Raw genomic sequence first — 14,778 nt, 5'->3', positions numbered from 1 at the left:
GTATGATTCTAGAAGGATCCGGAGTCTTGGGTTATATATACGTTATATCTCGATTGTTTTAAGACGATATAAGAAATAATAGACTTGGGTACTATTAAACGCTGTTTGTGGAAATCCAGTGCCATGAGATAATGCCACGTGCCTCTCTCATTGCTGAGATGGCACTTTTTTTTTTTTTTTTTTTTTTTTTTTTTTTTTTTTTTTTCTGTTCGAATTCGTATTGCATTAAGAAGTCTGTTCGTAAATAAGTTCCAAAGTTTTTATCTTGGTTATATTAAGGGTATTTTATAAAACGTTCTCTATATTTTGGGTGTCACATAGGGCTGGCTATACGTATAGATGATAGATATATATTATTTAGGATAGTATATTCATTTTTCGATTTCGTATTGCATTAAGGAGAAGTCTGTTCGTAAATAAGTTCCAAAGTTTTAAATCTTAATTATGTTAAGGGTATTTTATAAAACGTTCTCTATATTTTGGGTTTCACATATGGCTATACGTATAGATGATAGATATATATTATTTAGGATAGTATATTCATTTTTGTTAAGAGTCCCCTTTACTTCTCGTGGATTTCTTAATATACTTGTCAAGTGAAGTATCTTCTGCATCCATCTTGTTTCAAATATATAGCTTCATTTTCATGTGTACCTTTCGACTCCAAAATCTTTGGAAATCAAATAGTTCAGAGTTCGCACCGAGACACGACAATGGAAGAAAGGTTTGGAAAAGTTGCCTCGGTAAGTTTTTCGTTACCATTTGCAATCTCCAGAACAGCTCCAATTTAGTAGTTGGTTATTTGTGTATTTTTTTCTCTCTACTTACATTTTCAACCTGGTATGTAGAAGTAATTGAGGTGGGAATGAAATCGATGGGAGGTGGTCGCTGACACCAAGTAGAAATTCTAATCAAATGGAAGTTTTTATTTTGTTTTTTTTATTTTTTTTTAATTTTTTTTTATTTTGAAAGGTAGATTGTTTGTTAATATTTCTGGTTTCACCAGGGTGCATAAGACATCAACCGTGCATTTGATGTCTAGGCCAGTCCCTTACGACGCTCCTGATTGGCTGTTGATAAGCCAGTCACAGGACTGGAAACTCTCAGTCTCTCTCGAGAGTTCACATGGGTAGGATGCATGTTCCACCTCTCCTTACGACGCTCCTGATTGGCTGTTGATAAGCCAATCACAGGGCTGGAAACTCTCAGTAACTCTCTCTCTCTCGAGAGAGAGACTTGAGAGTTTCCAGCCCTGTGATTGGTTTATCAGCAGCCAATCAGGAGCGTCGTAAGGGACTGGCCTAGATATCAGATGCACGGTTGATGTGAATGTACTATAGTCTTTATCGTATTGGTGTCGCGTTCCGGACTAAATGATAAAATCAGTGATAGGATATAAATATTTTTGTCATGTTTAGTATATTAATTGTGATAATATCGAATGCGCACCTTTTACGACCTATCCTTATACTATAGTAACTATGCTATACTCCGTAGGGAGGTAGTGCCGTCAGTCCATCTCATGCGGTGCACTGTAGGCATGACTGAACGTTCTTTGCAACGTCCCTTCGGCCCCTAGCTGCAACCCCTGTCATTCCTTTTACTGTACCTTCGTTCTTAATCTCTTTTTCTTCGTACTTTCCAATCTATACTAACAATTTTTCCGTAGTGCAACTGCTTTGAGGTTTTCCTCCTGTCAAATCTTTCAAACCTTTTTACTGTCAATTTCAGATTCAGCGCTGAATGACCTCATAGGTCCCAGCGCTTGCCCTTTGGCCTAAATTTCTATGTTCTATCTATAACTATACTGTGTTCTATACTATACTCTACTATAAAAAAAAAAAAGGAAGGATGAAGGCTTGACCACTGATCAGACGAAATGTCGCTCGATTCATCCTCCTGTTACACCTTCCGAACCTTTCTACTGTCAATTTCAGATTCAGCGCTGAATGACCTGATAGGCCCCAGCGCTTGCCCTTTGGCCCAAATTCTGTCTATAACTATACTGTGCTATAAAAAACAAAAGGAGGATCAATGCTTGATCATTGATCAGACGAAATGTCTCTCGATTCGGGGCTCTAGAGAAAGAAGGTCAGAAGGTACGGCATAGGCTTCAGAGGATGAGTCTCTCTCTCTGGCCACGCCCAAGTAATTGGCTCAGGATTGTACTGCCTGTCGCCGCGTCCCTGGAAGAAGGTTGAGATAAGGGTGTGTTCATGAGTCTTCTGGGATGTTGAGTAACTGCAAAACTTCGTTTGTGTTCTGGGTCTGTTGTAGATAATTTTATGCTATTTTCTTTGCTTTTTAAACCAGACCGTATAGAAAAGTAATAACTATATACTATATTTCTGGGAATCTTGTTTGTCTACACTATTAATATTATATTATTATTATTATTATTATTATTATTATTATTATTATTTTTATTATTATTCTATTGAAAAGAAATGAGTATGCCGCAGAGGGGTCTATTGTAAATCTATGTTAAGCAATTTACAATCCTTTGTATTTTTATCAAAATATTGTAAAAAAGTAACTACCATATTTCTCGGTATCTTCGCCTACATTTTTTATTATCATTATTATTATTATTATTATTATTATTATTATTATTATTATTGTTGTTGTTGTTGTTGTTGTTGTTGTTGTTGTTGTTGTTGTTTCTGTTCCATTTAAAAGAAAAGTTTGTTAGAAAGGGTCTCCTTCCATTATATTATTTTTCTAACGTAAGTACGGTTAATAAAACCATAACAATGAATTTGAAAGAGTAAGAGAAATGACTTGAATTCGCATTGTTGTGAATGTATCACGACGTTCCTTTTGAGGAGACGTTTTTGTTAATTTTCTTTTTCTTTCTTTTTCTTACAGGTACGAACTCATTGCAATTGGCTCAAACTGATCTAATAAGAAGTGAGAGAAATATTGGCGATGCGGTAAGAACAAAAAAATGTGGAAGAACATGTAAGAACATTTATACCTTCTGTTGAAGAATTACGAACGAAACGAATGGGAATAAATTTTTTTTTTACTTACATAATTTTTTTTATGAAGAAAATTAATTTTTTTTAGATGAACTTAACTGTTTTAAGATCAAGTCTTCTCCTATGTCGCCAGACTTAAATTTTTTTTTTTTCTATTACACCTCGGATGAGGTCTGACAGATGTTATCGATAAATTTCACTTGAGGTACAATCTCTCTCTCTCTCTCTCTCTCTCTCTCTCTCTCTCTCTCTCTCTCTCTCTCTCTCTCTATAATCACGGCGAAGTCTGTATATTTTATGAAGTCGAATTTTCTGAGGTTTGATGCGAACGAGACACATAAATACCGTGAGCATAAATTGGAATATTTCCAAGAACGAGGAAAAAGTTCGCCTCCGCTTCCTTTAGATTATCTCCGTCATCAGGTGATGCTGACTTCTTTTCTCAATTTTTTTTTTCTTTTTCTTCCTTTTTTCTTCTTTTATGACCTCGTTATAAATCTCAATTCCTCTCAACGGCCCGCCACCTGCGCCGGAATTCCCCGGAGCATGTGCCAAATTATGTGTCTTGGAAAGAGATGATTGGAGGATATTTTTAATAACTCAGGACTTCGTCTTGATGGGAGGGGGAGGGCGGAGGTGGCCGGTGGGCGGGGGGGGGGGGGAGGGGGGGGGGGGAATGCCGGTTGCGGGGTTTTAACTGACGGCAGCCTCTTTTTAAGAGCGTCTAATTTTTTGCGTTTGCGGATGCGGCCGCTGCACGGGTTGTAAATACGCAGTGAATTTGCAGATTGTTTAGGTATAGTTCCCAGACGTATTCTGTAATTGTGAATTAAGTGTTCGATTGCGTCTTGACCGCTGACAAACTGCTCGGGTAATCCGTGCGTAGCGTTCGAATGAATTTCGTCCGAATCGGGTTAGCCCAGTTAGCAGGCAGTGGCGTCCTTGGTAATCAAGTTGCCATGGTAACCTCAATTGCATAGTCGATGGTCCCGTTTCCCTTCGCCCCTCACACCCAATGCCCTTCCGCGGCGCCAGTGCTGCTCCTCATGTTACGCCCATTTTCTTCTCAAGTTTTCCGTGACACTTGGACGCCGTGTTTGTGTTGCACTCAAGTCATTGTGCCTACTTGACGTAGCTTTTGTTTTCATCTTTGTTCTGTCAGTGAATTGTTATTTATTTATTGAAGTGATTTTACCGAAGTTTACACGTTATTAACCCCGTTTTTTATTTATTTATTTTTTATTTGTTTATTTATTTATTTTTTTTACCTTGGGATCGTATCTTCTTCAGTAATTAACAGACTAGTAATAGTTTCCTTGTAAGATGCAAACGCAATTTATTTTCGTCGGTTCTCAGTATCCATAAAGCTTGTATCCATTTATGGTCAATCAGAATCCCCTTTGTTTATGGATGACTCCTCCAGAAGGCAATAAATACCTAAATGGATTGCAATACTTCTGCAAATGTCTATATTCATTTATTTTATGGATTGCGGTATTTCTGAAAAAGGTCCTTTTTTATCTATTATATGGATTGCCATAGCTCTGTAAAGTTGTATTTCTTTTTTACCTATTATAATCCTGGATTGCAGTACTTCGGCAACGGTCTTTTTGAGTGTGTGTGTATGTGTGTGTGTTTTAATCTATTACATGGGTTGCAGTAGTTCTTGGAAGTTTTTTTTTTTTTCTTTTTTACGCCAAGCTTTCTTAAATCAAGCTTTCCGTTTCCTTTAGATTTCTGAAATAAAGCTTTCGGTTTCCCTTATAGCTGCCTTTCTATCAGAATGCGAGTCAAACGCTTTACCCAGTGGAAGTTCCCAGGCTTTTTTCCTTTTATACTCCTCTTGTTTCCATTAGAGCAGGGGTCCTAATAGGGAGGAGGGGTTATCCATGCCTCTTGATGGTATGCGAACCACATGCTTGTGGTATGGGACTTTGTCTCTGGATGTTTGTATATTGATTGTAATGTGCCAATGTATACATGGAAACATTTTGTTAATAAATAACAATATAAAACTATAAATATTTTTATAGAGCAATTCATTAGGGGGTCTGGAGTCATCAGAGGGTTCAAGAACCCTTGCATTAGAGGCAGGGGAGGTTGACTCAATGTCACAAGTTAAATATATATATATATATATATATATATATATATATATATATATATATATATATATATATATATATATATAATGTTTGTGTGTATGTATTATGGTGTCTGTCACTAAGGCAGAATAATATTCCCAGTCGCTATGTTTTATAATATATATATATATATATATATATATATATATATATATATATATATATAATCAATAATAGTGGAAAGTGTGTTTTTTCTATCATTAATGCATCATCAAGTATATGGAAGAGGCAAAATTGCCTGGACGAAACGCATCGTGAAATAAACACGAGATCTTCAACTGTTACAAGCTGCATTTGCCAAGAAATAAAATAGAGACAAACTCCGCGGAGTCCCTGAGAGTACCTTGGAGTCGATGGGAGCCATCAGGATTCCACTCGCGAAGGGCGAGCTTGCCCCGTGCGCGTGTCAACACAATTGGGGGAAAATGCAGAACGAGCAAACACTTCGAGTCAACCATTTTGCGGTCTTGTGATAGATTTGGCGCTTGTCAATACAACCCGGTAAATTTTTTTTTTTTTTTTTTTTTTTTTTTTTTTCTCCCTCCCCATTGGGAGGGAAGAATCCTTCCATCCTTCCTTGGTTGCCGTCGCTGGTACCTGGGCTGGAAATGAAGTGTAAACAGAGGTTGACGTCGAGGAACTCGAGTGACGGGATGGGATTCACCAAAAGGACTTTTGCGCGTGTGTGTGTGGTTCTGTGAACGTTTTCATGTTTTTGTTTGTTTGTTTTTGCTTTTTGTGGACGTGTTCATTTTTTAACGTATTCATTGTTTATTTTTATTCATTATTTTTTTTTCATTTTTGACGTTTTCCTTCTTTTCTCTCAAAATTAGTTTTCTTTTTGTGAAGGCAAAATGTTTTCCTTGCTCACTTAATCACTCTAATTCCAGAGCTCTTTAGCTCATTATTTTACTGGAGTTAAGACTTTGGCTCACATTGATCTTAAATAATCTGAGAAAAAAATTTTCCAAGTCGATTGCGAAACTTTTAGTTCATTTATTTTAAACCTCAAAGTTTATTTGTATTTGATGTTCGCATTCCCTTACATTTTCTGACATCGAATCAGTTGGTCATCATAATCCATTTTTTATTTTTTTTATTAAGGGCTGGCCCAAGATGATACACATTACATATAACCTTATTGCTTTAATTTTTTTTTTGTTGCATACAGTTTATGTGGAATGTGTGTTTTGTCACGAACGAGTAAGATGTAAACCGGAACTAATTTCTTCCACAATGTGAAGTTCTTATTCTGAAGTTTCATTCCCCTATGTTAAGTTTTTGCTTCTCTCTCTCTCTCTCTCTCTCTCTCTCTCTCTCTCTCTCTCTCTCTCTCTCTCTCTCTCTCTCTCTCTCTCTCTCTCTCTTTCTTTAATATTTTATGCATCATTTTCTTCTTGAAGTAGTGTTCTGTTAAGTAAATCAACTGTAATTATCATTCTTTCTGTAAGTACGTATATGTGAGAGAATGAGAATACTAAAAATCACTGTTCCTTAGAAGCACTGAATGTTCTTTTATCAATACGAACCATCCTGATTATCCTCCTTAGAGAGAGAGAGAGAGAGAGAGAGAGAGAGAGAGAGAGAGAGAGACCTGTTGATCGAAACATGAGCTTTCCGTTTTCGCTTTCAGACTGGCTGGGTAATTGTGCGGAAGCATGAAGATTAACTAATCAATGGGCATTACATTATCCTTACCCAGCATTTTGCCTTGGCTAAAGATTGCGTGTTAGCTCTGTGCCTGGTCTTTATCGTAGAGGGATAAAACAGACGATTACGGTGATGAAAGACCTTTCCGTGTTACTCTGCAAAATAAATCAGGCTCTGAAGTTTAAATCAGGCTCTGAAGTTTGAATGCAGTCAGGAAGGAGGCAGGATTACGGGTTTGATGGCATTCTTTGGCTGCTTGGCCTATCAGCTGTCCGACTTCATTAGGCTTTTCTATTTGCCCTTTTTGAAAGAAATGGCGTGAGGGCAAGAGGCATATCCTTTTATAGCGCTTACAATGCCCGTTTACTCCTGATCACTGAATACCGGTTCCTGGATGCCTGAGGTCGTTATTGTTTTTTTTTTTCTGGGATTGTGTACGCATGCGTGCTCAGTTTACACTCTTTTTGGTTGTGCTTGTTCCCAATGTAAAAGTAATCGTCATGGTGGCAGGTGCTGCTATATTTATCCCTTATTTATTTTGTTTAGCGCAAATAAAGTTGTACTTAATGCTTTAATACATGTAGGTATGTCATATTAAAACTCGTCCAGTGTAAAAACTACTTCAATTATTTATATATATATTTTCTCAAAACAGAAAAAATGATCTTCATGGCTAAACGTATATAATGCCATTTTGATTTCGTATTTATCGAACATTGCGCTAATCAAGGCCGCGAGTTCGATTCTCTGGCATTCCACTGAGGGGTTGGAGATGTCAATTTCTGGTGACAGAGGTTCAGTCTCGACGTGGTTCGGAAGTCATGTAAAGCCGTTGATCCCGTTGCTGAATAACCACTGGTTCCATGCAACGTATAAACACCATACAAGCAAGCAAGCTAATAAAGTTGTATGTATAGTGTTTAAAACACACAATGTGTACATGAAGATCAGATGTTTATTTATGCCTATTTTCTCGACAAGATTTTGAAGGAATGCTGGTTACTGTACAACTCCACGCTTCATGACTCTTCTCATGTTGGAGATTCGTTGCATGACCTGTTAATGATTGCCTGACCAGATACTTTAGGCAAGTCGCCTTTTTAGGTATTTAAGAATTGAGTGTTACACGAATTGCATTTTGTTCGTAACGTTCTTTTAGGATGAGCTGAGACTTGTATCTTGCTCCTTTTTGAGATCTTGTCATAATAGGGGAAATAGCACACTGAGTTATATAACTCATTATATATATATATATATATATATATATATATATATATTCATATATCATACATACATCATACATACATGCATACATACATACATACATACATACATACATACATACATACATACATACATACATACATACATACATACAATCAGTGAATGCATATCAGTCACTCAAATATATACTCAAGTAGAGGAAGACTTATCTTAATAGAATATAACCAAGAGTAGTAAAAAGCTGAGTAAACCTAATATGAAGCTATTTAGGAAATAAAAAAAATAGAAAAGCCTTCTTTGAGTGCATTATTAAGTTGAGTTTTGAAGAGAGCCGCTGTTGCAGTTGTTAGCGATGGCTATTGTCTCTCGGTCGCCATTGAGAATATGTCCCCGTTTATGAATGGGGGTATCTCTTATCGCGTAGTATCTGTTATGTTCGAGTTGGGTAGGCAGATGTGAAAGATAACGTGGAGAATCGTTTATCTCTCTCTCTCTCTCTCTCTCTCTCTCTCTCTCTCTCTCTCTCTCTCTCTCTCTCGTGAACAAATAGCCTTATCGTAGACTACAGTTTCCATTCAGACATTAATCATTTTTTAAAGTGATTTTACTTAAGATGTTATGTACCACTTTTCATAATGAAATGAGGTTGTAGTTGATGTATTTTACGTCATAACAACAACCACAACAGCAATAATAATAATAATAATAATAATAATAATAATAATAATGATAATATTTCATGTTAAGTCCTCCTGCGTGGACGTATTACAGATGCGTATATCACAAGTTTTTCATTTTCAACTTCATACTTTTAACCCTTACTGAATGTCTTTAGAAAACTTTAACAGATTAGAAATTTAGAGACTATGCTGTTTTGGCAGTTTCTATTGAAGTCAATGGCATTTTTTTCTTTTTTCCAAAGAATACCTTTTCATTTAGACGTTAAATCGGTCTGGACTTGCTTTTTCTCTTCAGGCAAGGTTCTCGGGAATAAGGAAAATATTAATCACTTTTCTTTCCATTGACGACTTCTAATTCAAACTTGCATATTAACTACATTTTCATTTGGTAATGCGTTAATTTATCTCTTTTTCCAATAACTGATTTCCTTTTCCTATATTCCCCATTGTCTTTGAAACTTAGATTTCAAGTCAGTGGTCCCTGTGGGCTAGTTCCATATGAATTGGGTTTGTTACCGGCGGCGTCTTTCAGGACTAAATTAGAAATTGACATGCGCAGAGGTCATCCTTACGTCCCAGTCGTTTTTCCAAGTTGGCTCTGCCGGTCGTTAGCGTCCCCTCCTGGTAAGTGGGCGTAATGGGACAAAATGGGTGTCATTGAGTACGATGGGACAAATTCTTGTAGGGCCCCGAAAACGGCCCATCCTGGCGTTCATACAAGGGTCCGACGGACGTGGGTACGTGTTCCACTCTTTGGGAACCGTTAAAACAAGTGTTCCCCTCTTCCTCATTTAGTTATTATCTTAATTCAGGGCAGTCTTGGCGGGGGTTGTCGGGAAAAATGTGGGTAAAAGTTTATAAGTGAGTCCTCAGTTATTTTACTTATGATGTGTGTTCAACCTTTACGTGGAATCGTTGTTGTTGTTGTTTGTTGTTGTTGTTGTTGTTGTTGTTGTTGTTGTTGTAATATTACTAAGATTATTTATCTCGTAAGAAAATACGTGTTTTCTTTAAGCAAGAAAGGACAGTATCTTAAGGAGCCTAATCGAGTTCAGTTATTATAATTTGTCCACTGTTAAGGCTAATAAGATATGAAGGAGGTTCATAACCATGTTATTTTAGGATTCTCTCTCTCTCTCTCTCTCTCTCTCTCTCTCTCTCTCTATTTCAGAACATGGATTGGAATTCTACTGTTGCTACCATTGTTGTTTTTATTTGTATTTCATAATACAATATCTCCTAAATTTGCTGAATGAAAGAAAGAAAAAAAATGTGCGTATTCGAGTTGCAGCTTAAAATTGTAATTACAAAATATTGTTTTCGTAAAAATAATTTTCCCCTCAAGTTGTTGATCATCCAGAATCCATAAGTGCCAGTGTGAGTGAAGATTACACCAGAAAATGTCTCAAGTTTCACGTGACTTTAGTTGTAAAACGAAACAGAAAAATAACAGATAACAGGAAACAATTAAAACTGACAACTTAGATGTAACAGAAGATAAAAATAACAGGAAAGGAATAAAACTGACAACCTAGATGTAACAAAAGATAAAAATAACAGGAAACGATTAAAGGTGGCAACTTAGATGTAACAAAAGATAAAAATAACGGGAAGTGATTAAAACTAACAATGAGTCGGGTTATGCATTTATAATCATTAGCAGTTCTCGGTAAATGAGGGGTGTGTTAATTAGAGAATAGAACGTCATCTCTTTGTGTCAGACTTAGGCCTGCACTGCAGAGAGTTGGTGCTTGCCCAGCACGATTTTAGCCGCTGTGGAAAAGCAAAGCGCCCCAGTGGCGTGGTCGTTATGGTGTTGGCCTCGCGAGTTCTATTCTCGAGCATTCCATTGAGGTGTCAGAGATGTGTATTTCTGGTGATAGAAGTTCACTCTCGACGCGGTTCGGAAGTCACGTGAAGCCGTTGGTCCCTTTGCTGAATAACCACTGTTCCATACAGCGTAAAAACACCATACAAACAAACAAACAAACAAGCAGTGCTAGATTAGAGCGAAAGCGCACCGTGGTGCTTGCTAGAGCGACGGTTTGAGGAAATCAGGAAGGTACAATTTTCTAGTGACTATTAAAGATAAGTATATATCCAGATAGTCACGAGGTGATTCTGTGTGTGCGTTTGTGTATGTATGTATGTATGTATGTATGTATGTGTGTGTATTATTATATATATTATATATATATATATATATATATAATATATATATATAGATAATAGATATTACACGTAATATATTATTTATAAGATAATATATATGTAGTATATATATATATATATATATATATATATATATATATATATATATATATATACTATAGATGTAATATATTTATAATATATGTGTGTGTATGCCTGTGTACATACACACAGACATACAGTATATTGAATACCCACATTTCAAAACAAATTCAGTTGCGAGTCCTGAAGTTATATTTTTTTTTAATATTTCCTGGCAACCGGTTGGTGATTCAGCTCAGGGCTGTTCTCAGTTGCATGGAGTATAGTGCATGACAAAGACAAAAGAAAGAGTTAGCTCAGCACCGAACAATTCCACAAATAGTGCTGGAGAGGCCTTTCCGATTCCTGTAACCAAGTCGTTCGTTCGTTCGTTCAGTCCTGTCGCTTCTTATTATTTTGGAGATGAGGGGCTGTAAGGTGTCATCATCAGGTGCTTTTGGGAAAATGTTGGTTTGCGTTTTTATTTCCTCCTGCAAGGTCTGACGTTTTAAGGACGCTGTTACCTATTGGACAAAATGATGTGGTCCTTGAACGAATGTTTACAGATTGGCACTTCGTGATGAGAACAGAGGAGACGAAAAGGCCCAAGGGCTTAGAAACTGGCTGTTTATCTCGCTCCCGTTGTATTTATAACTGAAGTTGGCAAGGGGAAATTCCGCTTGTCCTTACGTATATGTCTGTGACGTAAACAGAACGTGCTTCTTAGTCATCTCTCTCTCTCTCTCTCTCTCTCTCTCTCTCTCTCTCTCTCTCTATCCATCTCTCTTTCTCTCTCTCTGACGTGAAAAACAGACAAGCAAGACACTTGGTTCATTTTTCTACCTGTCGGTAGTTTTACCGCATTTCCTAAGTCTTCTGGTGCTTAATTTCACTCTCTCTCTCTCTCTCTCTCTCAAACAAGACACTTGATTCATATTTCCACCTGTCGGTATTTTTTTTACCGCATGGTCTTGCTCTCGTGTTTTCTCTCTCACACACACACACACACAAACAAGACACTTGATTCATATATCCAACTGTCGGTATTTTGACACATGGTCTCATTCCCACATTTTTAAACCCTTCAGGTGTTTTCATTCTTCTATTCGGAATGGTAAAACTACAAGCACCTGTTCGCATACACATTCACGTGTGTTTCGTGATAAAAAAAAATATTGCGTAATGCGTAGAAAATCCGAGAAGAAAGCGCATACCTCCGATAACGTCAAGCTCCATGAGCACTTGTTGACCAGATCGAGATCGAAAGGAAATATTACATGCTTTGAGGAGTCAGTACGAGTAGTCTGCTCATCCACACTAAATATTCACTTTAACCCTTCCAGTCTCGTATTTCCCCCATTCCTCTGCGCCGTGATTCACTAACAGCTATAAGATGTCTAGTCCATATCTCTCTAATTTAATTTTCTACGTATGCAATCTGTTAAAAATTTAATTTTCTGCGTATGCCATCTGTTAAAAATTTAATTTTCTGCGTATGCCATCTGTTAAGAATTTAATTTTCTGCGTATGCCATCTGTTAAAGATTTCATTTTCTACGTTTACCACCTTTCCAGTGATTTCATTTTCTACGTTTGCCATCTTTCCAGTGATTTCATTTTCTACGTTTACCATCTTTCCAGTTATTTAATTTTCTACGTTTCTCACTTTCAGTTTGATTTCAATTTTCTAACGTTTCCACTTTCGCAGTTTTCATTTTCATTTTATTTCTAACGTTTACCACCTTTCCGTGATTTCATTTTCTACGTTTACCACCTTTCCACGATTTTCAATTTTCTACGTTTACCACCCTTTCCAGTGATTTCATTTTCTACGTTTACCACCTTTCCAGTGATTTCATTTTCTACGTTTACCACCTTTCCAGTGATTTCATTTTCTACGTTTACCACCTTTCCAGTGATTTCATTTTCTACGTTTACCACCTTTCCAGTGATTTCATTTTCTACGATTGTCATCTTTCCAGTGATTTCATTTTCTACGTTTACCATCTTTCCAGTGATTTCATTTTCTACGTTTACCACCTTTCCAATGATTTCATTTTCTACGTTTACCACCTTTCCATTGATTTCATTTTCTACGTTTACCATCTTTCCAGTGATTTCATTTTCTACGTTTACCATCTTTCCAGTGATTTCATTTTCTACGTTTGCCATCTTTCCAAAGATTTAATTTTCTGCATTTGCCATCTTTCCAATGATTTAATAATTCTACGTATGTCATCTTTCCAATATTTCGTCATTAGCTTGACCTTACTATGTATGACCCGTGAGATTCTCATCACCCTCAGACCAGATCATGGGAACCATTCAAAAATTGTTCCCGTCCAGTTGCGCGGCAGAATCCATGGTGGATTCATTGGCCAATAAAACAGTCCCTTGTAGCACGTAGTTGATTAAGGTCAGTGACCCCAACCGTTGCCTGTTGATGGTAACCAAACGTCATTCGGCAGATTTACAGCTTTAGGGTCTCATGTCATCCAGCTGCCGATGATTCCTAGGGCTTCTCGGCAAGGGCGTAATATTCAGTTGTGGATTTATCCTCCCCTAAAGCGGTGTCAGCCCACGGGCGGCAGGTGCTCATCACCTGACCTCTGTAATTACCAGCTGGGGCATGTGGACCTGGGCTCACTAAGGGCAAGGGACACAACTCCCTGAAGGTACATACTGTATTATTTACCTCATTTAACCGTGTATATATTACATACCCCTGTGGCTGGGTAATTTAGAAATGGAATCATAAGCGATATTGTGGAATCTGCACCTGTAGACGAGCTTATGATGAAAAGGTTATAGAGTTAGCTTGGACATGTCCTTCACACAACCCCAGGGGCAATAGTAGTGTCATGCGCTCCTGTGGGCGCCAGCCACCTGGAGAATTGCAAGACGCAGACCTACAGAGATGAAAACTGTGAGAAGGGAGGCTGAAGATTATCGGAAGATCAGCGAAAGAAACACATTTGGTTAAGAAATTCTGACATCACGGTGCGTAGGGTTTCATTTTCTTAAGTCCGGGACCAACTCTACGAAAGGTTACATGTCGCCACAAGTTGTAACTGTCACTCCTAAAATGCAGTCACAGAAGATGCCACACACGTCTTACCGATGGGTTATTTTATAAATCTTGAACGCCGATTGCCGTAGCCTGTGGCTTGGGTCTGAATTACTGTATCTTGACTATTGGGATCAACAGGGCTGTTGGTGAATGTGTGATAGCAATTGGGTATATATATGGCATGGATTGGATAGCCCCTCTCACTGCAAGTTACATTTAGCACCTCTGATTAATGTGGCCAATTTCCTTGCATTTTTCCCACAAATCTGGTTGGGTTGATGAAGAGAAATCGCATTTTCAAGCCTCTTAGAAAGTAATGTGCGGCACAGCTCATTATTATTTAATGTTCATGAAATCTATTAATTATTATTTGTTTGTCTGCTTTACTAAGTCACTGATCGTTTGGACTAGTAAGAGTTTAATTTCGGCTGGTAAAACTCCGAAATTGCAGAGTAATTTTTGTGTGAGAGGGTGAAACGTAAGATACTTCAGTATAGTCTAAAAACAGACAACGGTTATGAGTAGTCGAATAGAGTATGAATGAAAGATTGCTCTCTGGTTTCAGGGAGCACGGCGGTGGTGTGTGTGTGTGTGTGTGTGTATGTATGGGGGCGTGCGCGCGCGCCATTCTCCTTTCCTATCCAGATGCCTTCCCAAAGTGAGCCTAAGGAGTTATCCACTTTCGACGGGATTTGAAAAGTTTAATGGCGGATCGTGACCAAAATTGGCTGCACTCGTGACTGGAGGTTTCTCGCAGCGACAGAATACAAAGATGTCCTTCATAGTCGGCAGTCAGCC

At 37.7% G+C, this 14,778-nt stretch overlaps 1 protein-coding gene across 2 annotated transcripts in view; it reads left to right on the top strand.

The window, feature by feature from the left end:
• The window catches only part of LOC135196448 (protein fem-1 homolog C-like), a 215,089-nt gene that overhangs the window by 183,944 nt on the left and 16,367 nt on the right, over positions 1 to 14,778 (top strand). Inside the window, exon 2 of one of the 2 annotated variants that reach the window (XM_064223287.1) lies at positions 2,869 to 2,961. The exons of the other annotated variant lie outside the window; for it this stretch is intronic. The gene's annotated coding sequence lies outside the window, so the exon portion shown is untranslated. The remainder of the gene's footprint in view (positions 1 to 2,868; positions 2,962 to 14,778) is intronic. 2 annotated transcript variants of the gene reach the window in all.

The sequence above is a fragment of the Macrobrachium nipponense genome, chromosome 17 (genome assembly GCF_015104395.2).
Source record: "Macrobrachium nipponense isolate FS-2020 chromosome 17, ASM1510439v2, whole genome shotgun sequence".
NCBI classification, from domain to species: Eukaryota; Metazoa; Arthropoda; class Malacostraca; order Decapoda; family Palaemonidae; genus Macrobrachium; species Macrobrachium nipponense.
Note: the sequence above shows the minus strand (reverse complement) of the source record. Positions and strands in the feature narration are given on the sequence as shown.